Here is a 27,326-nt window from a genome sequence, read left to right as displayed (position 1 = left end):
AGAGAGAGAGAGAGAGAGAGAGAGAGAGAGATACATGTACACAAGGAAACATATGTATCATACATACATACAAATAAAATACGTTGTTGGAATGTGATGTCTAGATTCAGCAACCAAATTCCCATGCACACTACAAAAAATGTCTAACATATACCCCAAGTAAGAGGAGGGTTTTTTGCCTTATCAAGATCAGATATATTTATACTGTTGCCTGTAGAAAGCCACATTATATTCAGCATCATACTGTGGACATATCCAAGCATTTTTTTACAGTGAGAATGGAGGATAAATGTTTAAGTCTCTGAATACAGATAGCTCCTTTTGAGGAGAAAATAAGAGAAAGAGATAGGAAGAGCCTATATTTGTCTATATTTGCCTACTACTATATGTTTTCCTGAAGACAGATGCAACTGTGTTTAACTGGTGAGGATTTCAAAGAGGTAAATAAAATACTTTCCAACCTTTAATTGTAAGGTATTAAAGCAATGACCAATAGCCCACCATCCCTGTGTACACTGTTAGAGAAAGACGTACAGTGTTTACTCAATCACCCACATTTGGTGTAAAGTATCTGAGGAAACTAAATGATCTTGGACCTGATACCATGCAATAAAAAGGCAACAGAAGATTAGCAGTCAGACATTTAAGATATCAGACTTCGTTGCAACAGCTAGTCTCATGCAGTCTATCATCTGGAAGCCATTTTTTTTTTTTTAAAAACATTCCCTGATTGTCTATGTTCCCCAGTGAAAGTTATTACATTCCTCTGCCCATTTTTTAATCAAAATCATTTCCAACTTATTTCAGGCTGTCACAGTAATATTTTCATACAAGGAGTGCTGTAACCTAATTCCTTCATTTGAATAATACATTCGCTTTTAATTACTGCAACTTGATCTCAGATTATTCAAATAACTGTTTCATTTTTATGCTTACCCTGACCCCAGTGTATTTATAGGCTTTTATCCTTACCTGATACCAGTGTAATGTAATTATAGATTGTATTTTAATCATCTACTATATTCTAGTGAGTTTGTTTAAATCATTCCAATCCAGAGTCTTTTATTTCTATGCCTTTTAAAATTCTACAATGGCATTCTCTTTGCATAAAAGCAACATTTTTTTTCCTTTGAGTTTACAACAATGAATGAATGTTTCGTATGCATTGCTGGCTGGAGTTCTGATTCAATACTATTTACAGTTTGGTATGTAAAGTCAAGTCTTGCTCTGTAAAGCACACCTTTTGGGATCTTTACACCTGTTGTTTTCCACACGGCAGGAGCCCCCAGCTCCACTCTTTTAAAACCCCAGATAACACTGTGCTCATGATCGTTATATCAATGTCTGACCTTAAACCCCTGTAAGTCGTCACTCTGTTGTAAAAATGCAGGCCAGGTGTCATGGGGGGGTGGGATAGACTTGTCTGATGGGAATTATTTTGACTCATATTTTTAACAGGTCATTTGCAACTTCTAAATTCCTTTTTGACTGGTATCTAACCTCTTGATGCAAAGGCTGATGCTTATAAAACAGATCTAAAAATAATACAGGAATTTGGACTAGGAGCATTATATTTTAGTCATTAATATTCTATTGTTCATACTATGGTCAGAATAACAGGCTTAGGATATGCATTGTTTGAAAGGGGTCTGATTAGTGAGACTCTTTGCTGTTGCTGCTCCTCACAGGTACCCAGCTGTGGAAAACTTAACACTGGCACAGCTGCCTTTCAGATCTGCCCCCTTTCCCCCCCTGACTCGCTGGTAAGGTTGAGACTCAAGAAACCTTGCACTGCTTCCTGTCCTCCATACTTCTGTAAGTAGATATGTCTAGAACAAAAACTTCGCAGTTTCTCCAGTGAGACAGCATTCATTGTGTCCCCATTGGCCTATGAGAGCAAACACTAGCTACCTATCCTGGCATCCCAAAAGTAAAGATTCCCTTTAGCTATCACTTTTGATTGGAAGGAATTAAGTCCAGTCACACAGATAACTCGAGTATTTGCACAAGCCAAGAAGTGAAGAGGGAATACAAATAAGAGTGGGAGGTATAAACTTCTGGATTTTGAGATTAATAGTTAACGAAAAACAGGACTTTTCATAAATCAAAGCCCGTTATGACCACAGGCCTCATCATCCAAGTTTCTAGCTGTGGGTTAGACTCCCTCTTCCCCCTCCATGTCTTCTTTATCTTCAATACCTTCTTTTGCTCATAGTAGATAATGCTATGAAGACAAATGCATCAGAGATAAGCACATTTAAATCAGGAAACAGAGTACAGTTTAAAAATCACGACTACCTTCAACCAGTGAGATTTCAGTGCAGTTTCATTTATTGTTGAGTAAAAATTGATGAGATTTTTTTTAAAAGTTAGTTTCCACAGTTAACAAACTCTTGCAATATAAATGAGAAGACACAAATATTTGCCTAAAATATCAGAAACAAAGGGCAATGCCACATGTCTCCTTTCTGGTTGTGAAATCGGTCTGAGGAATAAGGAGTATAGTAACCTTATTTTCTTAAGTGCTAGCTGTTAGACATTCCTCAGAGAACTTTGGAAATAGGTCACTGTTACACAATGCTCTGTACAGCCTAGTGAAATAATGGCATGAAATGAAGATTTGGGGAGGAACTGCCTGATAACTTGCAAAAATGAATTTTGCTGCTTCCCCCCCCCCCCAGTGTGGAAACCTAAGCTTCCTTTGGGATTGCTTCCACCATTTGGTGCAACATTCACTTTGGCTATCATAATACAAGCTTCATTAGACACGTAAGACGCAATTGTCTCCGTGAGATCAAAGGACAATCTATTAAATACAGCAAGTGGAACTCTAGACTGAAAGACTATGAAAAGTTAGAATTTTACGGTGAATCAGAATGTAAATTGTGCTAGCATACTGTGGCTAAATGCAGAACTGAAGATTAGCTTTATTAAGGGGAAACTGACAGTGGGCTTGAACGGTGTGGAAAATGTGAGAAGGTGCATGAATTCTAAACAACCTGCTTTATGTACTACATTAAACTGTTAATGCAATGCTGGGGAATTCAGAAGCACTGCTGGCTTACCTTGAAATTGTTAAGAAATATAGAACCAAATAATAATAGGTACCCTGGTGTTTACAGCAAACACCATTTTCATAAATTTAAGGATGGTGAAAAGATGGCTTATGTTAAAAAGAAAAAAAAAAACAACAAACCGCCTGATATCAAATGTTTTCATCTGGAAGAAATTGGGACACACTGTATACTGCCCATTTTCTCCAAATATCTGCATACATTTTCTTCCTCATAAGTGAAACTGAGAACTTAATCTTAGTTGTTTTAAATAAAAGCTTATTAGAATTTCTGAAGGCTACAGCCCTTGTCTGCCTGAAGGAGAGGGAGACAGGAGGAAGGCATATCAAACGTTCCTCTGTGCTCTCTAGGGAGTCCAAATTTGACTTTGCTTCAAATGCTTGTTTTATAGTTAGTATTTTCTATTACAAGTAGAAATGATAGATTTTAAAAGGCCAGAATGTATATTTCATTGTATTATATCACTTAAGTCATTTATAAAATTCTATAAAATTGCCCTGAAATCACAGCAAGCACAGCAATTTACCATGAAACCAAAGGGGTAAAAAAAATCACAAATACACATCTCATGTTTGAGAATATTATCATGGAGTCAGGGATCTGAGAATGAAGCTCTCCCTTTTAAATTCTCGAACACAATTAACTTAGCGCATATCCTACCCCTGAAATAAAACACTGAATCTTATAGAAACACACACACACACACGTACACACACACACAAACACACACACACAAACACACACTCACAAACACACACACACATACACACACAAACACGCACACACATACACACACACACACACACATACACACACACATACACACACACACACACACACTCACCTATTCTATCCCTTATGTTCCTTTTGAGAATCCCAAGTAACACAAATGAACTTCTATAAACATTGCAGTGAAAATACAAGGAAATTATCATACATTCCGCAAATATTAGGAATACATTATCTTCTAATAACTTTAAATTAATATATATTATACATAATTATTTATTAAACCCAATATGTATATACACAGTCTATATTTTTTACCTTCAAGCTATTTTCTACAAAACCTCACATGTTCCAATAATAAACTGTTTCTCATGTTTCTAGTATTGTCATCAAATCTCAGGGATATTAAACTCTGGCTCGTGTTTCAGAAGGCAATGCTTAGTGCTTCTGTCTCTTCTACCGTCTCATGATCATAATTTTAATGGGGGGCATCAACATCTTAATATTCAGCAATCAGTCTTTAAAGGGCTTAAAAGAAGACAACAGGGTAAAAAGAGGGGCCTATGGTGTGTTCTACTCTTCTTACAGCATCCTTCTATTTGCAGATCCAGAGAGTAACTGGCTTGTAGGTATGTTTCAGGGAAGGGTAGACTTTCTGCATTCCCAGATGCCTGGGCTGTGCCGTCCAGGTGCTGGCTCTTGGCTCCCCTTTCATTAGGAAAATCTCTTTTGTGAGCTGATACTCTTACAGCCCATAGATCTTGAGCACCTCCCCAAGACCACTTGCTGTTATTCTTTTTGCACTGCAACCATCATAACAAAGTGCAAAGGAGTGGATGTGTATACATATACAGCCAAAAACCATATGTTTGTTTAGTTATGTTCACGTATGTGTGAGTCTGCATATGTCTGTTTATTTTTTTCCCCATTTAGAGCTGAAGTTGGAAGGTGGTTGTGAGTCACAGATACAAAGGTGAAAGGTGAAAGCGATTGAACTTAGGTCATCTCCAGGAGCAAGAGCCACAGTTGTTTGAGCTCTTACCCTCAGCTGTCTCTACAGTCCCAAAGGAATGGAGCTTTTACAGTCAGCTGAATCTACATGAAGAATTCAGCCTTGAACATACTGCATCTGGAATAAGCCTATACAACATAATCCTTCAAGACTCCTCATCAGGAAAATGGCAGTTCTCTTGTCTTCCCTCAGATGGAGGGTATGCTCACAGGGGACTGCTTTAAAATAAGGGCACCCAGCACAGACAGGAGGACAAATGGGAGTGTGAGCCATATTTTCCCTGCTCCTTTGTCATAATTAGTTTCCTTGGAATGGCAAACCTAGTTCCTGGAAGCTACAGCTAGGGCAGATTGTGAAACCTCACCTGCTGCAGGCATTGTCCTGGAAGGCACTGGCCTTCGAAAGCACGTTCCATTTGCCACTCCTCCGTTGGCCCCGGATCCTGCGGGGATGATTTATAGCATTGATTCCAGACTCTTATTCCCAATGAAGAAGACTGGCCCTGGTTAGCTCTCAGACCTCTACTGTCTGCGGAAATTTTGAAATAAATATACACTTGATAATATTCTGCATTCTTGGAATCTACAAAAATATATATTGGTTGCACAAAATCTAACCCTTGGGATTTACATGTTTTTCTATAATCCCATAGAGTTCTAAATTATTAGATTTTAGTTCCTTTGTTTTCCAGATCATAAACTGAGTATTGTTTGTTTGTTTTTTGAAGGGAAACTGCTAAACAAGAGAACTTAAATCAGTGTGGTTCTTGACAACATATTTTATAAATATACATTTTATATCATATTTGTTTAAAGAACTATGAGTGAGGATTTGTATAAATCTAGTTCAATACATAATGTACCATGACTAATAATGGCTATATTTGTAAAAATCTTATGAACAAATGTGAGAACAATACAGTTTGGAAACACTAGCAATAAGACTCTACCCTATGCTATCAGTACTGTAGCATTGAGTGGTTTCTATTCAAAATCTAGTTCTGTGCTGTATTTTAAAATTTCTAAAACAAACATGAAATTACACACACGCACACACACACACACATACACAGACATACATGCATATGCATATATGTGTGTATGTTTTGTGCATCTGACTGTGTAACATAATTTGGGGCATTAATTTTAAAAATAACAACTATAAATGTACAAAAATATTTATATGAACAACACTCCTGGAAGGAAACTCCATTTCTAACAGTCAAACTTGATGCGCATCCTGGTCCCCTGGCATGCTCAGCTCAGAGCCATCTGTCAGTTTGGCACTGTGCCCACTCTCAAGGAGTTATGCCAGTTCAATATGATATAGGTGACATCAGAATGAAGGTTTGAGAGAAAAGATTGTGGAATGAGCGCGGAGCCTTCCTTTAATCCAGAACTCTAGTGGTTTTCTTTATTAGAAAAGGGGATTTGTAGTAACATCATGGACTCTTATTTCTGAAAACTCTGAAAAAGTTTACTTTCTGTTACTCATGGGAATATTAAAAGTTTGCACAATTGGGAAAAGTTGAATACTTTACTCTAAAACCTGACATGGAACTGACTATAGCAGTAAACACATTCTTGGGTAAATATTAACGTGGATAATTTCCAATGTTTCCTGTGATGGGCCAGCAATGAAAACACCCACTGCTAGAATTTTCATTGAAAGCACTTTTCTTTCTTCTGTCAGCTTCACTGCGTTTATATGCAACAATCTTGATACTAACATTTCGAGTTTCTGCTCTATTGCTTGGGGTCGAAAATAAAAGTTACATTTTTAATGTCATTGTTTTAGAAACCTTTATCCTGTCAAAATACATAAATCTGTTTACTATTTTGACAGCTTAGCAAAGAAATTATAGACAAAAATTTGTGAGAGAAGTTAAAGAAACTGGCACTTTTTGATAAACCTATGGATCAAACCATCTTAAGTCTGAAAAAAGTGAAAATAACCACTCTGATATGCTTTGAGCATCATGGAATTCCCCTTAGCTTCTATGAACCGAGATAGATGTTTGTATACTTATAAAATGAGAAGCAGTATTGAGGAGATAGCTCAGTAGGAAGGAGTAACTACTTCATAAGCGTAAGGACCTGACTTCATATCTCTAGCATTTATGGAAAGGCCAGGTGAGCGGCACAGGTCTAACTATGGCACTGGAGGTGGTGGTGGTATGCAGAGTCAGACTGTAGAGCACTGGTAAATATCTGTGTTTTCAGATGCCCTTAGGGAACCCCTATGAAAGGGTCATTTGACCCCCAAAGGGGATGCTACCTATAGGTTGAGAATCACTGTCCTAGAGGACACCTGGCCAGCCTGTTTAACCAAAATGATGAGCTTCAGGTTTAATCAGAGACCCTGTCTTAAAAGTAAAGGTGTAGTAGTTGTACATATACCCATTGTTGACCTCTGGCTTCTACAAGGACATGCAAGAGCATCCACACACAATTGTAGATATGCATGAGGGGGAACACACACACACACACACACACACACACACACACACACACACACAGACAGAGGCATGCACACAAAGAAAACAAAATAAGTAATTTAGGAAAATAGAAAATATCTTTCAGAACATGTTCTGATTACATTATTTCTGACTTTAGTATATGGGAGGAATGGAATTACCTCGTCAGATTAGGGAACTCAAATTCAGAGGTGGCGAATAAGCAATCATGTTTGTTGTTATCATTTGTTTCCTGTATGTTTGAAACACTCAATATGCTCCAGAAGGTATTGAACAATGCATGGTGAAAAATGGAAAGTACCGTTCCTCCAGGTACTCACTCTGGTGGGATGGAGTAGATTTCTCCCCTACTGCCCCTTGCCCATGCTTTTTCATGAAAGCCTTAGATTCCCTCAACAGAGGAATGTTCAAGATGCTCCGAGCTATGCATGCATAAAGATGGAGGTAAAACTCAGCTGAGAGTGTAGTCAATTTTAAAAATGTCATGGTGACAAGCTAATTTTGTACACTCTATTGTAATCTGACTGTTTTTAAACTTTGTTAGTTGGGGTAATTGTTTTCCTTGCCTTTATGATAATTCTAATTTCTGCTTCTTTCTAAACTGGTTGTGAATCTGAAGATTATACGGAACATATATGGAGAAGGCTGAAATTGCACCTCAAGCTATTATTATTTAGGCATTCAGTATGACCTGTGACTTTCCTATTGCTTACCTCATGACTTAATTCTTGGTTCTGGCTTTCATTGAACTTTATCCCTAGACTTGAAAACAGGACCTGAAACTGAATGTACCCCCCTTTGAACCAAAGGAAACTTTCCAAATACAGCTTTCTACTAAATTACCCCCACAAAATCTTTATTTTCTTTGAAAGAGGAAATAAAAACACGAATAAAGCAAAACATATTAAATTATTACTATGGAATAAAAGCCATATAAACTGGTCAGTGAGACAGCTCAGCAAGTGAAGGTTCTTGCCTCACAAGCTGACAACCTGAGTTCACTCTTTTCCTCCTCTGGTGGAAATGACCCCTGAATATTGTGACCTAATCTCCAGACTGAGCATACAGCACTTACCCTCCTGCCTGCCTGCCTGCCTGCCTGCCTGTCCCTCTCTTCTCACATATACAGACACAAGCATGTTATAAGTAAAATATCAAAACCGTATAACACAGCCTTGGTCTATTATATACTCCATATTTTTCTCATACCCTCTGCATGCCCATTACAGACCTGAAGAAAAAGTGATGGCAAACACATTAAGTTTATGTGCTTTTATTTTAAATACAAAGCACTAACAAGTTAGGCTTCAGCCTTCTGTGGAAATGGTTTGATGTTCAGGGTAGGGTTTAGGGAATCCTCAGCACTAATGGCACAGCAGAAAGCTTTGCCCAACCTTTTGCTTTTCAAATACACATTGCATAAAGCCACACCCAAGTTAGATCCTAACAGGTGCTCCCCTTTCCTAAACTGCCCCCCACTTTCTCCTGCACGGGATTCTTCTTCCTTCAGCCTGCCTCATACAGATGGCAAGGTTCTTTTCGGGCTAGGTTGTTCTGTCTGTCTGTTTGATACTTTCTCCACACTATGGCTACTCTTATCCATGGCCAACACATTCTCTGAGCATATAGCATGCACCAGAATCTATTATTCAGCATTCTGACTCTTCCCAGATAAGCCCTGGCACTCTCCCTGGATGGTATCTACTCACTGGTGCATTGTTGAATTCAGACAATTCGGTTGAACCTGCTGTACCTGTGGGAAGGATGCCCTTCTGTTTTGTGCACAGTCTTATCCGTAAAGCCCACCAGAACGTCCAGAACAAGTAGGCAAGCATAAAAATGTGCTAAATGAAGGAATGCTATTATTCTCCTAAATGGTCAGGAGCATGAAGGGGGCACCGTTACTGCAGGCACTAATGAGCAAGGTATGAAAGAGAGGGGCCATGGTGGATGGAATGAATTCTTGGTTGAATTCACTCATGCATAAATGTATCCATCATTTTATCATGTCTTTTTAGGATTATACTTCATGATATTGAAAGGTCAAGTTACTTGACTCTGGGGACATACTATACAATTGGGTAATGAACACAGCTAAACACACAAGCACAATGTGTTATTCAGACACAATCCTGATATCAGGCTCAGTCATACAGTAGTGCTTGCTAATGCAGTTTAAGGGAGTGGAGAAATCACTGTGCCATCAGTGGTAGGAGGCTTGAAGAAGGGAGGTGGGATTTGAGTGGATGCATTATAACCCTGTGAGGCTGATTTTTCAGGCAGTGAGTGGTCTTGCAGTAATGAAAACCTGCTCACTAGTATTGTGTTTACCTTTGTCCATGGCAAGAGAACTGCACTCTTCTGCCACAATGCAGATAATACAGGAGACTGTGAGGTGTGTGTGTGTGTGTGTGTGTGTGTGTGTGTGTGTGAATGGATGGGGATTCAGATTCTCGGGTTAAATGGTACTTTGTTCAAATTTTGTGAAGACATGGCTTAGCTTCAAAATTCTTGGGGCTTGGAAGGAGAAGGAGAATCAAATGAGGAGGAAAACCAAAGCGCACTATGCTTTTCCACCCTAAAGTAACCCCAGACTATGGCCAGGTAGCTACCGAATACACAAGAATATCCCTGGAGTATGTTGAATTGGCTAAGTCAGATAAGGACATCAGTAGATTCGCTAACTATTATTACACATGTCACTTCAGGGACTTATCCATGTCTTTTGAATTGTACTCATAACATGCATTCTAAATACAGTTAGCTTTTGTCCTGAGTACGAAGAAAATTTTAATTTGGATTTAGGTTTTCATTTTTAATTACACAGGTGACTGCTTAAGTATATCCATTAATATAGGAAATTAAAATGTTTACTTAATAATTTGGAATTCACTGTTGTTTTATAAACAGACCAAATGAGCCTCTTGTAATCTGTTTCTAGAGTAACGCATATGCAGTTGGCCGGTGCAGGGTTATCTGTCCCCAACTTATACGTGTAATATGCAATGAGAGTAAGTGATGGGCCTGCTATAAATTTTCAGATAAAATGCCTTTAGACATTGCTCTAACAAGACTCACATGCTATTAGTATTCTCCCCGGGATCCATTTTAAAAGTTGTAACATAATAAAAAACGGTTGGACTATATTTTCCTACAGCTTTCGTTTTATTATGTTGCATGAAATATGCCTTTATTGGCTATAGCATTACTGGAGGTAAAATATACCCGGTACTGAAAAATTCTGTCACTTTGTATTAGCTGTAAATTATTGACTAGTATAAACCCTAATTTCATTTGTCACATTCTGTTGCATTGCTGCTCGTCCCTGTTCCCATTCTGTCATTCTGGCAGGCCCGTGCTGCCCCAGGTATCACGGCATCGCCATCTGCACCCGACATCTGTCTCTCTATTGATCACACGGGTTTAGCACTTGATCAAACAGAGCACAACAGAATACATCTCTTTTTGCAATACTGCCAATGCCAACTGCTGCACAAAATCTATGACAAAAGCCTCCCTTACCTAGTTTGGAATCTGCATTTATGTGGCTCTGCCTTGCTCTCAAACTCAGTGTTTCCTCTTTTCTTTTATACTGGGCAGGATTTACATTAACATAAATCCATTGTGTATATATTTGAGAATTAACCAGACTGAATGAGGCCCAAGCCAGTGAAGAAAAATAGAGACCAGGATACTCGTGGAATTAATTCATGTTGGTTAGGCCTACCTAGGTAAATATCCTTGTCTCCTTTATTTGTTTTGAGGACATTTGTGACTACATAAAATCTTTTCTGGCTGGAGGAAACGAACATTCCATGTTGGTTTGTTGTGTTAACTGATTTAGAGATGCCTAGACCTTCCCTGGTGGGGCAGCCCTGGAGAAGGCTATGGAAGCAATCATAGATTTCTAGTTAGCTGCAGGGGAAAACAGGGTATTTTCAAAAGGGCTACAGAGGTGTTACCTGTGTGACTTTCACTGTCCTTAAGGAGGGCCCACATGCACAATCAGAAAAACCAGTGCCAAGATGTTGCAGAAAACAAGCAACACAATGGAAAGATAGGCTATGGGGAGACATTAAAAGAAGGGAAAAACCAGAGCGGCAGCCAGCCTTTCTACTTCCCAGGAACACAATGGTAGGATTAAGGTCTGCAGTTATGTTTGCTCTCATATTTTCACACTTTCCGCCGTGAGACAAATTGTTTCCAGAGAGAATATCTTACACTCACCGTGTAAACAAATAAATAAAAATGCCCTTAAATTTTTAAGACTGATAGCCATATCATGTTTAAAACCTATTCAATATCTTACCAGCCAGAGATTGCATACTTTATTTATAGCCTCACAAATTACCTTGCGGGGGAGGGGAACAGAGTGAAATCTTCTGCCTTAAAAATGATCAAGTTTTTTTCTTTTAATTTTAACTGAATCATGGTGGTTATAAAATTGGAAACCACTGTTTTAAAAAAGAGGCAGTATTAGTTATAAGACAAGTGGTTTCTATGTATTATTCATTCGGTGTTTTGTAGCCAAATACATTAGAGTATATAGTGGTGCCAACAAATTAATATTTTAGCGCTAATTGAAATTGTTCTTTCCACAAAGATTAAGCCTTTTCTACCCACCGCACTTCAGTCATTAAATAACACTTTTAATGCCTTGTCGAAATGATGTCTGACATTAATACAAAGCTATATTAAAGCACTCAAATGACCAGTTCTTTTGTGATGTATTCTATATGATCACACACTGGGTCAGAGTGGGCAGTATGCATGAAGTGGTATCAAGTGGAAGCTAATTAAAATATATTCTTTATAGAACTTTACAGAGAAAAGGAGCAGCAATCATCAGAAGGAATTCTGAAAATGGCACTTTTAAAAGACTTGCAGCATGCTTTCTTCCTCTCGTGTAAGGGTGATTTTTGACATAAAGGTTTTATTGTGGGCTCAAACCTTCAGCTGGAAAATAATTTTTATGGTGTCAATAAAATTGTAAAAACACTTTCAGATGCTCTTTAAATATAATTTTTATTTCCTGGAAAATCATATTTCGTTTTCTAAACAGAGCTTTTTGGTATTTGCTACCTTCCCTTCCAACTAAAGTCTTGAGGTCAGTGTTAGTAGTTTTATTTTTATTTTTTTGTTTGCATCACTCTGTTGCTCTGTTAGGACCATTACTATAGCACACTTGCATGCAAACAAACACACACAACCGCAAACCACACACACACACACACACACACACACACACCAAACACACACACACACACCAGACACACTGTCATACACAAACACACACACCCCAGAAACCCACATACCAAACACACACACACACACACACACACACACACACACACACACACACACATACACACTTCTCCAGACTGTCACACACAATGTAGAAGACCAGTTCAGTTTATATCAATGAACAATTTGTTTGCTTACTACAAAATTTTTCCTCATAGTAGGTCAGCTATACCCAAGGCCAGTTTTGCAGTAGGCACGTATGAGCTTACAAACCATGTCCTGGTGTTATTTTCTGTTATCTCTCAGACACAAATGTATTAAGAAAAACAAAACAAAATAAATCCTGTATATTTCTGTAGTATTGATGGGAAATTCAATTGCACATGAAAATTTCATTTACCATTGTAATGACAGTCAGAGCAATGATTTAGCAAGTAGTGCTCACAATATTTAGGAAAAAATGAGTTGAAAATATAAAAAACAATTAAAAAAACCAGAATATGAGAAATGTACCAAGGACAAGAGAACAAAACACTTAGGGTAAATACTCAGCCTGTAGAAGCCAACCCAATTTTCACTTGAACATTCCATATTTAACTGAGTGATTATTTAGCATGAGCGGGAATTAAAGCACTATTGTTATTTCTGTATGTAGTTATATTTGTCCTGGTATTTCTTGTGGAAGTATGCATTACTGCTACTGAACGACAGAGTACTATATATCGATCACTCAGAGTGATATGAAGTTGGGTTTTGCATTTTAAAATGTTGAGACAGCTAAGTAAGACTATCAAATACTATTTCATTTTAAGTTTACTTCAAAGTTATTAATTATTTCAGGGATTTTGCATCAGTCATCTATAATTTAGAAACTGAAGCTTCTTATTCTTATCTATACATTTGTTTTTCTCATGGAGCATCCACTAAAGTAAGTCAGACCACTGACAGTCACCCTAATTCTAAAGGAATCAGAAAGAGTTAGGTAAAGCTGAAGACTTGCCAAGAGAATGTTCAACCTACTGTGGATGGATGAGAGGTCAGGTGGAGTGGGCTCTGTGCATAAAACTTATCCTTCCTTTTTCTCCCTCCCTCCCTCCCTCCTCCCATCCGTCTCTCTCTTCATCTTTCCTTTTTTCTAATTAGATATTGTCTTTATTTACATTTCAAATGTTATCCCCTTTCCTACTTTCCCCTCCAAGAATCCCCACCCCTCCCCCTGCTCCCCAACCCACTCACTCCCACTTCCTGGCCCTGGCATTCCCCTATACTAGGGCATAGAACCTTCACAGGACCAAGGGTCTCTCCTTCCATTGATGACTCCTCTGCTGCATATGCAGCTGGAGCCATGAGTCCCACCATGTGTTTTCTTTGGTTGGTGGTTTACTCCCAGGGAACTCTGGGGGTACTGGTTAGTTCATATTGTTGTTCCTCCTATGGGGCTGCAAACCCCTTCAGCTCCTTGGGTACTTTCTCTAGCTCCTTCATTGGGGAACCTGTGCTCCATCCAATGGATGGCTGTGAACATCCACTTCTGTATTAGTCAGGCACTGATAGAGCCTCTCAGGAGACAGCTATATCAGGTTCCTGTCAGCAAGCATTTGTTGGCATCTGCAATAGTGTCTGGGTTTGGTGGTTGTTTATGGGATGGATCCCCAGGTGGGGCAGTCTCTCGATGGTCATTCCTTCAGTCTCTGCTCTGAACTTTGTCTCTGTAACTCCTTCCATGGGTATTTTGTTCCCCCTTCTAGGAAGGATTGTCTACAGCCATACCACCCTGAAAGTGCCTGATCTCATCTTTCTTTCTTTCTTTTTTTTTAAACCAACAAAATCTAAAAAACAAAAAACAGGATCTTAATAGGTATCCTGGGATGAGCTGCCTTAGCATTTACAATTCTCCTTCAATACCTTGAGTGCTAGGATGTGGACTATACAGCTATCCTATGACAGCCTTTCCTGAGTGGTTTTGGTGGTCTTTGGTATGTACACATTTGAAAGTGCAACTTGGATGTCACAAAGTGTATCATTAGAACTTAACCTCTGATCTCGAGAACTCTGGCTTCAGTCCCCAGCATACCACTAGATAACACCACTTATCATCCTGAGGATCACAGCTAATTTCAGGTATCTTAGAGCTCCCCTGTTTGCTTTGCCAACGGGGAACCACAAGAGAGGAACAGAGGTCTTTGAGTGGCCCTATCTTGTCAGGTTGATCCTGATCAGTGTGTTGGAGATGATTCCAACACATTCAACAACCCCTTACCCACTGAAATCATGCCATGCCAATTGTTGACTGGGTACAGTAAAAGGATTTTGTGCTTTCCCCAGCAATTATGTCAAAAGAAAACTGTACTCAGGTGGCTTACATAACTTGTATAAATGGTCTTGGTGCCCTAATAGAAGTAAGAAACATCAACTTTTCATACCTTAGATTTACCCATGTATTCAACAGAAAAAGGTTTTCCAGATTCAAATGCCTATAAGTAGAGGAAAAAATATTTAGGCAATTATCTAGAGGGTTTATGACTCTCATCAGGTGAATTGAGGAGGGAAGGGCTGGAAGCACAGGTGCTGTGTGTGTACACTAGAGACAACGCCTCAAGTTCATCTAGACGAAGTGACTAATTATTAAAACAGAACAAGAGCTGCTTGTCTATTCTACATAGATATGCTAAATCATAAACTAAGCAGTATTTAAATGTTCTACACTGACAAGGAGGGAGAAAATATGTACATGAGCTTTAAAATATGCATGTAGTCACCACAAACAACCAACTGCTTCCTGTTTATGACAAAGGAGTAAATAATCCATTGATCTGGCAGCAGGGCACCTGCTTTGCAACTGACTCCATATCAGTAGTCCCTGAACCCTCATTATTTTTCCTCAATTAAAGTTCATAGTCTCAGAAAGTCTGTGCTGAGCAGATGTACAACTGTTCTTGACGACGGAACACAGAAGAATCACAAATTTAGAAAACTACTGCCATTTCATAAACCCCAGAATCACATCATTTGCTGTGGGTAAGAAACATTACAAACAGTATGTCTCTTTTATAGGCTGTGAAGCCGGCACATTACAGGAAAGAATATTAAAGTTCAAAACTGTCACATGAGCAGTACATTATGAATACAGTAATGCATTTTTTTATGATTCAAATAATGGTTACCAAAACGAGGAAAAAAATAAAGTCTTCAGTGGTTTATAATGTAAAAATTGTGACTGAGAATTAGACAAAATTGGAAATATAAGAAAAACCACACACAGAGTAATGATCTGCAGAGAAGCACAGAATGCAATAATGAATGCACTTCAGAAATATGGATTCTACTAATGTTACTTTTATTTTCATCTTTTACATAATTTTGAATCCTATAAGCACTGATCATTAAGGCAAGCCATTTAAATAACAAGTGCAGCAAAGATCTAGCTTCAAATATATCCAAGAGACACTTGGCAGAAAAACTAAGAAAAAAAAATCTAGCTAGGGTCAAATACCACAGCATCATCCATTTAAGAAGCTGCCTAAATACAGTTTCTGTCATTCACAAATCTCCCTTTGTGTTTAAGAAAATGAGGAAGGAAGGTAGGCAGCCATTGAGAGGCTGATTCCACTTTATTCTCTAAATGTTATCTCAGTGAGACATTGAAGACCACAATTTGCAGTAAATATGAAGTTTCTCTATGTTTTTTAGCCTCTTCTTCTCCAAGCATAATTCTGACTGCACAGTGTGTCATAGAATGTGGCAGATTGCAAGTCTTCAGGTTAGAGTGTATGCTTACAGTAGCAATGGCTACAACTGTTGTTCCACTTTTCTAGTGAGGACTGTGTTACTGTTTTCTACTGTTCCATACACCCTCTCCAATATGACTTACAGTTTTCCTACTACCAGGAAGGTCACTATGCCTATCCATTAATAGAACTACTTTAGTTATCATTAACTGGCATAACTGTTATCATTATTGTTACTAAGCTAATTATGGACAGAATTTAATTGCCTCTTGGCCAAGTCAACTCTGGAAAACCATTTCCATTTTCCTGTGTAATCCTAACACCATTGTAAGGGCAGACATAAATCAGCATCGAGCACTAGGGAAAGCCTTTAAAACCTGGCAGTGAGATGTGATGAGTAGCTGGGAAAGATTTTCACTCTTCACTTTCTCTTACTATCTGTTTTGTGTATGGTGAGTCAAGAAGGGCTCAGGAGGCCTGAAAGGGAAAGCTGCTTTGCTTTTGTTGAGAAGCCTACAGGCTGCACTGTGATGAGATGCCTGGCTAAGTAGTATACACTTTTCCAGAAGACAGAGAGTAGGGTTAAAATACCCTGGAACTGAATGCCAACGTGCTCTAGCTCTGTCCCAGGGTAAACTGCTTTCCATGAAAATCCTTTGTGTTATCTTCTTCCTCAATACTCTCCTTCGTGCATTTCCATTTAAAATGCTATGGCTGGTTCTGTCATCCATTCCATCCCTCTTGGTAATGCTGGCCGTGCGTGCTTTGCCCAGGTTCTTACTTTGAACAAGTGAGTTGAGAGCATCATTCTTGCTCATTTGCCACCTTTAAAAACAGTCCAAAGTACACCAACCAATAAAACATTGTCAGCAATGACATGGGAAGAATATGGGGTGAAAATCTTTAATGTTGAAAGTAACTCCAATAAGATTATTAAAGACTAATTTCTCAACACATAATTAAGATGTATTCATATTAGAAATTCTTTAAAGACCTTATATTAATCTATCTCATTAACCATAAATAATATTGATTTGTAAATGTTCAATCCAATTTTGCTTACTAAATCTAAAACTAAAACAAATACCTTCCTGTGTAGGTTGTTGGTATTTTTTAAATTATTGACTTAATAAAGCAAATTTGATACAAATGAGATAGTGTTAGAAATGGCTGTGGTTTTTTTTTTCAGACAGGTATATGTAGCAAAGAAAGATACCTGTGTATGTCACTGCTGCATGGTAAGTAGGTACACAAGTTACCTAAACTTCTAATAGCTTTTGAATCATAATATACAAATATAATTTGGCCTACAAGGACTTTCAGGGATCCAGTAAAAATGGCACAAGTCTTGCACTTAGTATGTAATGAATACTCACCTCAGTTTTCCTACCCTTTCTTGAATTAAACACCAACAAATACAAATTTGTTGGCCTTTTTTTTTGTGTGTGACTTTGCATCCATTGTTAGGACCCAGCGCAAATCTTACAAACTCTTGACATTTTCCCCTTAAGTATTTGATCTGCCCATTCCAATTTCCTGTTATTGGCGTTGATTCTAGACTGACAATACCTAGGGATGACAGAGCATCATACTCCTGGCTAGCTGCACTTGGCCTCCTTCCCTTCTGCAGACTCTCTTCCTTCCTTTGTCCTTCTCTCCCTCTTATTTTCTTCCCTCCCTCTCAGCTCTTCTGCCTAGTTTTCTCCTTCCCCCCTCCTTCTCTCTTGTTCTTTGTGGTAAGAAGCAAGCTATTTGTTACAACGGTTGACTCACTCCTTAGGCCAGGCATGGAGAGCAGGAAGAACCCTGAAAGTGCACACCAAGGAGAGCAGGAGTGCAGGTTTCTCACAGGGAAATGATGTAATGTAGGTCAGCACTCAGGGAGGAGCTAACCAAGGTGCCCAGGAAATTATTTCTCCTTTGACCAAAAAGTTTATGTTTAATAAAGAGGCATTATTTATTAGGGTTGTTTTAAAGAATGTTTCTCTATTTTCATCGTGTGTCAGAGAAATTTTGCCTCTACTGCTTCTTCTTATTTTTTTTTTTTTCAGTTTCATGGAGAGATGCACTGTTGAAATAGCGTTGCCTTCTATATACCACACAGATGTATTCATAGAAGTTTGGCTTTTATATCTAACCTTTATAATTTTATCAGAAATACTTTTAACATTCTCTTTCTAACCATACAAATTAAGTTTGTTTTTAATTTTGTCATTTTCAGTAAGCATGGAAAGTTTCATGTTCTATAATTTTGCCTTACTCTTACCTAATAAGAAAAATAAAATGAATCTTTAATGAAAAGGAGACCAAAGAGAAAGGGGGGTGACACTGACTGTTGTTGATGATCAGTGAAGTCTCCCTTTGTGTGTAAAAAGGCAATATGCCACCCAACTGGGCACATCAGCTTCTGTCTGTACTGTGGGTATTGCTTTTTTAAGTGGTTCAGTGTCAAGAAAACATAGGCTTACCATGTTGAACATTGTTTTCTTTAGATGATAAAGTTTTGGAAATCTTTTAAAATTAAATCAATCCCTATGACTTGTTGTTTCAGGTAAAACTGGCAGTTATATCAAAGCTCCAGCCCCCAAGGGCCAAATGATCATGTGACAGTTATTAATGCAGGCCAAATGGTAACATTGGCTGAACATTGAAACAGCCAAGAACTTCAAAATTACATTTAAAAGAGCAAGCAATTTAAGGGAAACCCTCTTCTTAGAAAACTCTTCTTACTAGAGCCAGGCAAGAATTTTATTATAAAATCAAACAGAGGTTGCACAGAAATTGCTCATTCATTTTCCAAAAGGCCCTTACCATTTGCTGCTTGCTGGCAAAACAACCAACCAAACAAAATACAAGCACCAAATCAAATAACAATGACAGCAGCAGCAACAGCAACAACAACAGAAACAGCAACAATAACAACAATATGAACAGCAGCAGTGGCAGCAACAACCCAATACAGAGAACACCAATACAGGTGTGATTAAGTTTTGCTCTACAAGTATTTTAGACATTTAGCTTGTACACCTTGGCCAAGTACTAAACTAGCAAACAAAAGATGCTCTTTCAGATTTACAATCATTGCACTTGGTTTGGATCCTTCCTTCACAGTGACAGGGATTGCTTTAAACTCTTAACTGCCTTTTCCTATAATTTATCATAAATAATTTTAGAAAAACATCACATAAGTAATTAAGCCTAACAGTATATCCTAATATTCTTTCTAGCTACATCCTTATCCCTCCAACTTTTACCATTGGTATTGTGTGTCCTCTGTTTCACAACCCCAATAGGCACATATTAATAACCAGAGATCATTTTATATGAGGATAAGAGAAATTATATTCAAGCACAAATAGACTGTTGTTACGTTTTGATCGATGACAGAGAAAATATTGTCCTCCCCCTCAAAAATATACAAATGCCTACATCCTACTGCCAAACTGCAGCACTGAGGTAAAGGAAGGAATTTGAGTGTCATTTAAGTCATCAACTGGTAAAGGAACTCAAACAAAATATTAAGTCACACTGCATCTGTGTGAATGTGTGAATTGGTTCTACTGAGAAATTCCATTTTCTCCTCTGCAATACTAGTGCCTCATGTCAGAGGTCTAAGGCTTCCTCCAGCATCACCTCCTTTTGCACCAGTGTTACCACACTGGTATATTTAACAGAGACATTTACATGCTTTGCATTTTAAGTGCTTGAAACTCCAAGCAGAGAGCTTGCACATTTCCGCCGTACCATCAGATGTAATGAGTTATGGTACTATCGGCATGTTGATAAGCTATAGCCCAGAGAAGAACAAGAAGGAAGTATAAAAAATATGGCCAGAGGATGGGATAAAATTATCAGCTAGTGTGTTTTCCTGTTTGGTTTTAATCTACATTTAATTAAATTCTTATCTTCTGTGTACTTATGGTCGCATTTGAATGGCGAGACTGCATTCATTATGAATGGTAAAACTTAACTCAGAGAACATTACATGTGGCTTCTTTAAAAAAGAGAAAAAGAAAAATGCTGTCTTTATTCTTTGCACTCAGGCCTCGCAAATGGGGGGAAACCAAACTCTTTCCTGGGTCAAGTGCTGTAGCCTTTAACCTTTGGGTTAACTGACTGAGAAATTTGGATTTAGCTAAAATTTTAATCCTATTTTTTTTTATTTTTGCAATTTGGAAATGTTATCAAAATTTGAGACTGAGCAGAGCTGGCAAGGCAGGCAGCAGAGTGCATTAAGGAAATGCCTTCTTCATCCTGAAACCTAGAGATGATAACAGCAAGTTTTTATTAGTATTGCAAAATGTGTGCATTAGTCTGCATCCTTAATTATTAAAACCATTATATTCCCTTGTCTTTATATGCTGAAATAAAAAATGCCTTAATTGCTATTTAAAGGTTTCTCCCACCACCATCATAGACACTTTGGGTTCATTCAAGCATTTATATATATTTTAGAGAAAACTAAAATGTTTTGAACATCACATTACTCTGTTGGAGGACTGGAAGGACAAATAGAGGCCATTCTTCAGCTGACACACGATAAAATCATAACAAGTATGATCTTGCGGTGACTGAGAGTGTGTGACAGTTAACAGAGGGAAACAGAGGCAAGGTTTTACGGGTTTATTTCAGTTTTAGCTTGTAGACATATTGCAGAGCAACTGGGGATTGAAATGGGATTCTTTGTTCCTACTGACCAAAATTCATAAAACACATCAACAGGAAGAACAAGGAAAAACAAAACAAAAACAAAAAACAAAACAAAAAAAACATGTCTGGTAACTGTCTGTAAAAGCTTTTTCATAAATGTCTGCTAAAATAATACAAATCCATCTCTTCATATTTGTAAATTGTATTCGTTTAGCTTTGCAGTGTGAAGGATTGAACATGACATACTAGCATAGCATTTCTACTACTGAATACTACTGAGCATTTACATATTTTCAATAAGCAAAAAATGTGCCTAAAACCTGTATGTCAATAAAATAAGAGCATTGCCGATAAATGATTGCTCTTCTTCTATATTATATGCAAAAGGGGGCTACAACCGGGAGAATACTAACATTATAATTCAAACACTTGACTTTGGATAGTTTTAATTAATTAGTGACAGTTACCAGTTCATCCAAGTAATCCCAGCACAAATAACTCAGGAATAGTGTATCATTCTATACCAACAATCTTACGTTGAAAGGAACTGTAAAATCCCCAGAATTTTGGCCAAGAAGTCACTGTTTGACCTACTAGAGAATAACTTTACTTATAATACAGTATGAAGACCATCTAATAACCCAAGAGGAATAGAGAGACTCCAAATGATTGGAAAACCTTCAGGAAACATACATAACGATTTCCAAGTCTTAGCACTGTCATTTCACAGAGCCCTCATTCAGCTCGGTAGATGGAATTGCTGTTCTTCTGTGCATAATTGGACATAAAATCACAACTGGGAAGATTTTTTAAAATGTGACAATTCTGCAACATTAAGCCTTTAAAAAAGTGTTCTTTCAGCTAAGCAAGCTAAAATATGCATAACAAGGAAATAAAACATATCCCATTATGAGAAGTTATCATTCCTATCTATGCTTTATTATAAGATATGACACATACTTAAAAATAAAATTGTGGATGTGGTTTGTTTTAATAATTATTATATTTTTAAGAGTACTTTTATATGATTCTCCTTAAGAATAGTTACAATATTTATTTTTATTTTAGCAGATATATGCAAGCGATATATTCATTTTTAAAAGAGATATATCCATGACCACATATTAATAAGATCTCTGTGCTTCTTTTACTTAAAGAAGTGAAATGTTCAGAATATTCAGCATTAAGATAATATTCAATTCAACAAACAACACTGACTACATTTGTCTACAGATAGTCATTTGAAGTCTTACGGAGATGGAAATGTGATACAATCTCTACATGGGAGTAAACTACAGTAGGCCAGTATTATAATAGTGTTTGCTAGGATTTATCTAGCAGAAGACACATAGAAAACAAAGGAGCTGAGGGGTAGGCAGATGTCAATCAAGTCAGATACGAGGAGTAAGGCCTAGTTCTTAGCACACTTTAGACTGCTCTCTGGGAGGAATTTGAAAAGTTTTGGGAATTGGATCAGCCGAAGCCTGGATGCACGGGGAGGGGGGGGGAGCTTGGTGGGTAATTGTAACAGGGGCTCACTAGCCTGGAACGCTGATCAGAGAGTGGACAGTAATGGAATTTAACATGGGAATTAGAGCTCTAGTGGTTATTAGACTAGAAGCCATGCATGTTACCAAAGTTATCTATATTTGGCCCTTGTCCTGAAATGGTATAAAAAGCTAAGTGTAAAACTGAAGGACTCATTATTCTGGTGCAGGAATTTTTAAGGCATCCCAACAGGAATCTTCGGGCTACTTAGTTAAACATGCACCTAGAATTAGAGCAAACAAGCCACATGGGAAGCAGAGGAAAATGGCAGTTTTCCCACAGAAGACGATGGGAAGTTGGAACCAGGCAGTATAGCTACTAGAGAAATGTGGGCAATTGAAAAGAAGTCCTTCATATCAGAACATCACAGCATCTATTGAGTTGGTTGGACTGTTCCCTCAGACACTAATGGTAAAAGGTTTGAACATTTGTGGAAAAGTTTGCTTTGGGACGCACATCTGCCTTGATGGGCCTTCCTAGCAGTGTTTATCCAGGCATCCAGAGGCCCAGGTTGTCGTCATCCACGGATAACAGATTTACAAGCATAATGATGACACTTTCCTGATACCAAACTCAGTTAGCTTCATTGTTGCTGTGACGATATTGTTGCTTGACATAAAACCTTAAAGGGAGAAATTTATTTGGGTTCATGACTCAATGCATCAGTAGTTGGAAAAGCTGTATACTTTAACATTATCCACGTTTTCCGAATTCGTGGGCCCAGAAAAGCTTCCACTCAAACTCCAGATCTCTTAACTACATTGCAGGGTTGGGGGACGTTATAGGCAGCCCCTAAGATAAAAATATATAAGGATGTAGAGGTTAACCCTCCCAATTCAAATGGAGACCTTAGCAAGTTTTAAATGCTAGGATAGTAGACAGTCTAACAAGCAAAGCTTGAAGTCAACTCACAGAATCAGCCCAGGAAAGTGGCCATGCAGGTCAGAACTGGCAAGGTCCCTGAGGCAGGACTGCCAAAGTGCTTGGGAGCTGACATCATGTCCCTCTGTATCCTCAATAACAGGTGCAGATCCGTTGGATTTAGTGTTTGCCCTGTTGGCTTTCAGTCATCCTTAGGTAGAATCCTAATTTGATGCTATTTTATTCCTCCTACTTCAGTGAGAGTATATATGTTCTTTCCTAATACATCTTGCACTGTGTAAATGTGGACCTTGTTTCTGGTTTTACAAAAGAGATGACCTATGATCTTGCCTTAATTTCTTGAGGGGAATTTTGAACTCATAACTTGGAACAATCCTGAGGCTGTTAGGATACCTTGAGATGCATTGAATTCTCTTTGAATCATGAGGTGGATATGAGCCTTATTAGAAGTAGGGATAGAACGACGATAGTTTAAGACATTGTTAAAATGAATATGGGGTCCATATCTAGAAGCTAGTGCTTGGGAATCTGAAGCAGGAAAAAAAACCCAAGAGTTGAAGGCCAACACAAGCCACAGGACAAGACCTTGTCCCAAACAAACAAGAAGAAACAAGGAAACAGAGGACACACAGTTGGGTGTGGGGTTAGCATAGGTTTGATTCAGTGCTGCCTCTCCCTCAGTGTGGGCTTGCCTCTCTTCCCTGTTCTAACCTTTTTTAGAGGTAGCCGATTTCATTCCTGTGAACTGTTTTCATTAGAGTGAGAACTGAGAGAATTTTCCCAATTCCTCTATACAGACACAGCTCCTTGTCCTACTCTGTGGCTGAGTCCGTTTAGAATCTCACATTGCCATAACACCACTGCTTATGATCTGCTGATGATCTGTAGGTTATTTTGCTGCAATTTCTTGAAAATTAAGCTTTGGGATCATCATGTGTACTGCTCCTGGTCTAATGCTTAGCAAGCTTAAAATCTATATCACCTGCATACATGATCGTACAGTAGCTTCATTATTTGATCTCTTGTCATCTAGTGAACGTTTCCTCTTGCTATTTAGAATCACAAATCTTGGACTCTTATTTACCAGTAATTATGACCCTCTTCTATGCTATTCCACATCTCAACTGTTATCAAACTTCAGTTCCTTTTATTTGTATTCACTTTCTAGAATTTTAATCACAACATGTTTTAAATTTACTAGAACCCCAAATATAGTATTGCTCCCATTTTCGTAATTGCCCCTCATCCCTTCCTAACCCCAGTTCCATGTTTATCTTGTTTACACACCCTGGTCTTATCTGAAGCACTTCTTTATAAATGTTCTCAATTCTCTCTGGAAAAGGCTCAATATTTTTTTCTCCCCTCAAAATCGCTACTTTATAATAACACCTTGCAGTAGTAGCCAAAGGTTAATGCAGGACAGGCCCATCTCACTGTAAATGTTATATGTGTGAGTACAGCTTTCATTTTTTTCCTGTCCAGTTGATTCCTAATTTCCTACTCTTCTCCATTGTCCTGCTTTCTCAGTTATTCAAGAAACTGCTGTAAATAGCAGAGAGCATAATTTTTACCCCTCTATATGTTCTGTGCCCACATGTATTGCTATGGATCTGCTGACTGTATTCCTGACGAGCAAGCCCTCCACATATGTTCTCCTACTTTCCAGCAAACCTCAAGTTCTCATTTCCCATCCTATCATTTCCAGAATGAAGATATACCATAATCTCCTGCAATTCAACTGTCACAATTAAACACACACATTCTATCTCTTATGCCTCTCCTTCCATTTCAAACAAAAGTAGCTCAAACAGGAATCTAGGCTTAGTGCATCCTGACAGATACTTACAAATGTGTCTACTCCCACAATTACCAAGGAACTTATGAGTGTCACCAAGGAGCTGCTATCTCCTGGGGACTTTAGAGGTTGTTACTCTGGAATATCAGTAAAAACTGGCATGGACTGCCTTACTCTTAAACTAGACACACTCTCCTGCTGTCCACCTCACTGGCCACATCCATTTCCCATGCTTAGTCCTTCCTCTGAACCTACATTTAGCTCTTCTCTTGCTTTGTCCCACCCAACCTCTGTGAATTGCTTTGCTTCCTGCTCCTTCCACCCAGGATGTGCTTTGAGGACATCTACAATAGTTTTCCTTACTCTTCCATAGAATGTCTTAAATGTTCTCTTCTCAGACAGGCTTGCTTTCACACTGCTATGTGAGACTGCAAATCACTTTCCTGTTTATTTTTGTTCTACATTATTTTTTCTCTATATATTCCCCAACCCCTTTTTGCTGCTTACCAAATTTGCAGCATGAGCCTTTCTTTGTTGTTCATTTTTCTCTTACTGGAGTTTCCCCCACCTAAGGAAAGAAGTTTTTCTTGCTGCTTTGGATAATGTCTTGCTTATTGTACACATGCAGTGAGAGTTGGTTATATAAAGAATGAAGGCAGAGCAATACTTAAACTTTTTACTGTCTCATGTATTTTATAATACAAATAAATTGTTTTCTCTTTCCCATGACCTTAATTATACTTGTATAATAATTTGCTCGTGTTCTACTATTTTAGGAATATAAAATCAAACACCCATAATTTAAGCTAATTTTACGGCATTATTTAGCTTTAGGATGCATTTCTGTGCAATGAATACCATTTATGATCGTCTTTTTCTTGCTTCACTCCTCATATTGCATTAGAACACGCACTGCTATGCCATTGGCAACAATAAAAAAAAACTCATAATATATGGATTCATTTGTTTTTGTGTTTTTCTGCTTGCTGTATGTGTCATCTATCATTGTGAGAAAAGAAAGAAGAAGGAAAAAGTGTGTCTCTGGAATATTTCGTATTCAGTTAAAGAGAACCATTTGAGGCAAAATGTTCAGTGTTGTATAATACCTATTTCTGATTTTGACTTTGACTAAATAGGAAGCCTATAATAAAATTGATATGCACACAATAAGATGTGATTTGATTTTCCTTGTCTTCAGTATCAAGTATTTTTCCCAGAGTCTATTTGCATGAATTTATCATGCATCTGATATATGCTTAAGGAACTTAACTCTCTGAAACAACAGCTTCTAGGTTTAGATGAGAATATATGGAAGTAAAATTATAAAGGAAAGTGAAAGAAGTCTAGTCAGAAAGCCGCAATCCAACATTTGTACTGGCAGGTTCCTTAGGATGGTCTGAATTTTATTGTTTTAATTTGTCTTCAATGACTTCTGACACTCTACTTTCAACATATTCCTAAGAAGATTTGAAAAAAGTAACCTCCCACCCCAAAGAAAACCAGAGCCATTCCTGCCATTCAAGTGTCTCACATACACATACTTTTATGATTGTTGGGAATATTGGTATGTTAAATCAATTGACCATGTGATCAAGAAAAATTATAGTCACATTTAATAATTTGGACCAGAATCATTATTTGAACTTTCAAAAACTGAGAATCTTGCTATCATAGATAAGTTTTCTTTATTTTTCCCCTCAAAGCTATGGTGAGCAGATGGGGATTTGAAACAGGCCTTGGTTTAAAAAAACGATCAAAGGGTTATCATGGAAGCTAACCTATTCTTTAAGGCTATGACATTCAGTTATTTTTATTTATTTTTGACCATTCACCTTCTTGCGGGACATACACATACACTTCTTTTGATAATTCAGTGTGACCTTATATAAAGCAACTCATCAAACTATAGAGATGGGGGAAATAGAGAAAGAACACATGGGATCCAGGCAAAGACCTGAAGGAGTTTGCTAGCAATAGTGTCATAGTGAATCGCTCATGGATTCTATCTAACTCCCTTTTAAAACAAATACTATGCCCCTCTTGAAATGCATACTAACTTCTTTCTTTCCTTCTTTCCTTCTTTCCTTCCTTCCTTCTTTCTTTCTTTCTTTCTTTCTTTCTTTCTTTCTTTCTTTCTTTCTTTCTTTCTTCCTTCCTTCCTTCCTTCCTTCCTTCCTTCCTTCCTTCC

The 27,326-nt window shown here is 37.9% G+C and overlaps 1 protein-coding gene across 3 annotated transcripts in view; it reads right to left on the bottom strand.

The window, feature by feature from the left end:
• Nucleotides 1-27,326, bottom strand: part of Zfpm2 (zinc finger protein, FOG family member 2) — a 437,880-nt gene that overhangs the window by 29,622 nt on the left and 380,932 nt on the right. The gene's annotated exons all lie outside the window — the stretch shown is intronic.

Source organism: Mus caroli, chromosome 15, assembly GCF_900094665.2.
Source record: "Mus caroli chromosome 15, CAROLI_EIJ_v1.1, whole genome shotgun sequence".
NCBI lineage: Eukaryota > Metazoa > Chordata > Mammalia > Rodentia > Muridae > Mus > Mus caroli.
The sequence above is the reverse complement of the archived record's forward strand: the minus strand, read 5'-3'. Positions and strand labels throughout refer to the sequence as shown.